This window comes from Hirundo rustica, chromosome 1 (genome assembly GCF_015227805.2).
Source record: "Hirundo rustica isolate bHirRus1 chromosome 1, bHirRus1.pri.v3, whole genome shotgun sequence".
Taxonomy (NCBI): domain Eukaryota; kingdom Metazoa; phylum Chordata; class Aves; order Passeriformes; family Hirundinidae; genus Hirundo; species Hirundo rustica.
In genome coordinates this window covers 9,422,049-9,425,897 of record NC_053450.1, presented here as the reverse complement: position 1 = coordinate 9,425,897, position 3,849 = coordinate 9,422,049, and the positions used below count along the sequence as shown (strand labels likewise).

At 40.0% G+C, this 3,849-nt stretch overlaps 1 long non-coding RNA gene across 1 annotated transcript; it reads right to left on the bottom strand.

Annotated features, from left to right (window-relative positions):
- Window positions 1-365: 365 nt before the first annotated feature.
- Window positions 366-3,598, bottom strand: LOC120752747 (uncharacterized). Its single transcript, XR_005700801.1, has 3 exons — window positions 3,498-3,598; window positions 2,875-2,965; window positions 366-928 (listed from the first exon to the last, which is right to left on the bottom strand). It is a non-coding gene; the product is annotated as an uncharacterized LOC120752747 (long non-coding RNA).
- Window positions 3,599-3,849: the final 251 nt, after the last annotated feature.

Here is a 3,849-nt window from a genome sequence, read left to right as displayed (position 1 = left end):
GCGTACACCAAAGATGGTTCTTTCCATGATACTCTGGTTTTAAATGCAAATAAAGAAATAGTGGAGCCACAAAAGGACAATGTACGATTTATATTCCTAAAGAATCTATGGTGTTTGACATATTGGTAATAAGAGATATTTTCTTATCCTGAAGAGCTATAGGTCCTAACTGGAAAGGGAAACAATTTTCTACATGGTGAAGTGACATACAGAATATATGAGTCTTCTTATGTCACCAACAAAAATCTGGGACAGAGACAGGCACAGCCCCAACCTCAAGGAGAGTCCTCCTTGTGAATTTCTTTTGTGTCTCATTTCTCTCCAACCAGTTTTCAGGAGATGTATTTTGACTCTTTCACCTCATTTTTCATAGTCTTTTTCTGGGAAAACTCCATCTTGCTGCCTATTTCTTTAACAAGAGCATAAGGATGGCCACACTGGGACGAGGCTGGAGCCCATCCGCAGGGAATGCTGGTAGAGGGATGGCTCTTCAATAGTATCAGATGTACTGTACTCTTTTATGAAATGTGATGGAGTTCAATGAGGAATAGCTGTCCTTTGCATAGAATACTAACCCTAAACTGCAGATTTTTTGGGTGTCTAGATAGAAATATGGTACTGCCTGGATGTTCTACGCAGAAATAAATGTCAGTGTGGCTAAAAAGGGGAGGGAAGTAAAGAAAGAAGAGAAAAAAAAGAAAAAAAAAGTTTGCATTTTGAAAGGAGCTATTTTGGCACATTTCCCAGTTTCTTGTCCTGGTTCCGTGGCAGTCAGTTTAATTAGTTTTTCTCTGTTCAACTTCTGAAACACTGCAATTGTGATTTGTGCCTGATAGGTCATTAATTTTCTTCCTGCCCATTTTAATGCACATCTTCCTCGGAGCTGGCCAAAACAAGCTCTGGCACATGATTGATGGTCATCTTCCATCTGATGTAACAGGTGAGAAAAAAAAGGACATAGACACAGGAAATGCTATAGGAATTTCTGAGTGAAAGACAATTAAAATTATAGTGAAAAGATTATCCTTCAGTATTGCATTAATCATCAGCAAAGCCTCATTGTGGCAGATGTTCTAAACTCTCATATTTTGTCTCAAAAAGAACTTAGCTCCCATCATCATCATAATTTGGATGCCATTTCCCCTAAAATCAGTTTTCAAAAATCACATGAGTAGGTGTGATGCGTACTAACGACTTTGAGTATTTGGGCCATACAGTCTAAAAGATCACAGTAGGCAAAGGGCTGGGTGGGCAGCTCTGAGAATTGGACTGATTTGTTCCTCATAGAGGTAACTAGTGGGCTAGAACAAACAACTTTTCATGTCCTACTACAGAATTATGTCTTTTTTATTTTATCTTTACTAGACTCTCAGGCCATCCCTGTGGTGAAAAAAATTACCTGTCTAAGGTTCCCACCTGATCTGCCTGGCTGGACTTTGCATCAAGACTTAGGTTCATGCACTGCTAGGACACAATGTGACATAACACCAGCATTGTAAGAGGGCACCTCACAAGTTCGTGAGACACATTTTTCTTTCTAAATGTCTTAGAAATGAGACAAAGTGGTGAAGCCTAAACTCTGAGTCAAGGTATTAGTTACTGTTTCCTACCCAGATGAGTCCACCTCTTTTACCAGTTCCTACTTCCTTGGATCTGTGCAGGTGGAGACTTGTCTGTACCACAGTTCTATTGCAGACTGCTATTGCCAATATAATGCCTGCTGTTTCTCAGCTTGCCCTTATTTTCCCTTCTTTCAGCTCACTCCTGTGAGATCTTGCTTATCTAGAGTCATTTGTTGCAGGTGGCTATGAGCCATCCACGTCCTGCTAATGGCAGGCAAGAAGTTGCATTCCTCAGTCATATAAAACCAATGTAAAATGTAAAATAATTAAATTTATCCCTAGACACGAACATATTTATTCTTCTAGCTGAGGTCTGCTTTATCAGAACAGCATGGAAAAAAATTCTCATTATGCTGATGGAAGGCAGATTCTGTTTCCCATGTAAACCATGTGGAGCAGCCCCTTGCTTTTGATGCCATATGTTTTCATGATCACAGTGATTTGCTTTGGTTTGCTTTCATTTACCTCCTAGAAATATGAGAGTCAAGGGAAATAGTAGGTGCTGTATTTGCTTCTGCTTTGTTGATAGCTCTGTATATTATTCAAATCCATGTATTTATTCCCAGAGGAGAAATATCATTAAGGTATTGTTAATGTTGACAATATATCACTCCTTAGAGTTAGGTGATTTATTTATTTATTATTATTTAAGTAGCCAGTGCTTTGGAATATTATATGCTTGGGAAACTCTCAGTTACATGTTTAAAATCAAATTTGTCAATAGGTTAATATAGTTGTGCACATTTTGTCTCTGAAACAGAGACTCCTTTAGCTTTCCCATACAGTTGTCTGCCAAGGATATAGATCCCACCAGGATATTCAGTGTTAATGGAGTGCTGAAGAAGGAGAAAATCTGGCTGTTTTCAAGGACACAAAAACAAAACTTATCTGGTTGGACCATAATTTCTTCCAGGTATAAACTGATATATATCAATTTCACAAACAGAGCTTTTGTGACTTATTTGAAACAAAATTACAATTATATACCAATGTGACATATTTAATAACCAAAATCTGGGCAACAAAAATGTCTCAAGTCCACCTCAGCTCATTACTTTAGTGTCTGAGCAATGGGCATTTGATACATTTACAAAACTTGGAGAAAGGAAAGGGCTCATTGCACTTTGTATAGGTGAAAAACTGAGGCTGAAAAAGCAGCTGAGGTCATGTTCATAGTCACCAACAGGAAAAGGTACAGCAGAACCCAGAGTGGAAGCCAAATCCTAACACCACAGCCAGGGTGCTGTCTTACCCATCTGAGCAGCTGACCTTTGAAATACCCTTCAGCTGAGGAGTTGTCCATGCTCAGCTGCAAGCCTGTGCCCTGGGTTTCAAGCCAATCTCTAGAATGAAAATATCCTTGTATCTAGGTTTTTATGTGAGTTTGCCCATTCTCTGTCCAAACCCTGTCAGTTTCAAGAGAAACCTCTCCTCCTAAACTATTCTCTCCTTGACTTTAAGTGAACACTTTGCCTGCCAGACATTGATCTTTGATCGGTATTTCCTTGCCAGCCCTTCAAAACCTTTGCTGTCACTGTGGCATCTTATTTCCATATTGTGTCTGAGAGCGACAGCAATTATTTCCCACTGGAACTGACTTCAATGTCACTACAGTGATTAATCAGCAAAGGTTACTATAAGGGAAAGTATCGGTCTTCCTTTTCCATTGGAGCAGGAAAATGCCAGATCTTAGCAGCACAGCGCCTTGGGGATGGCTGCATTAATTTTCCAATGAAAGGTTCTGCGCAAGTCAAACCTCCCATCCCCCATGACTCCTTCCCACTCCTCTCTTCCTAAAACACACACTGAGGTTTAGTATAAAGTTAATTCTATAACCCAGGGTGCTTTTTTTTTTTTTTTTTAAATGCTACTGACCTTCCATTTCCTTGTCAGTCGACACCAAGCAATTCCCCAGATGGAGAGAAAGATTTCCACTTTGAATATCCCTGAAACACATTTAGAGCCAAAGGCTTTATCATGGGAATAAAAGCAGTGTGGTTCTCACAGCTGGGAAGATTTATACAGCTGAGCCTTACCAGCTTAAATGCCTACAGACAGAAACAGCTGAGCTATGTATTATTTCTTTTCCTCCAACTTGCAAGGGAGATGAAAAGCACAGAGGCAGCCGGCAGATAGCTGTGACTGACAAGGGAGGGGCAGAGCTGTCTGCCCATAGCTGCTGCACTGGCAATTTTATCAAATAATTTCAGCTCCAGGGGTGAGGGGG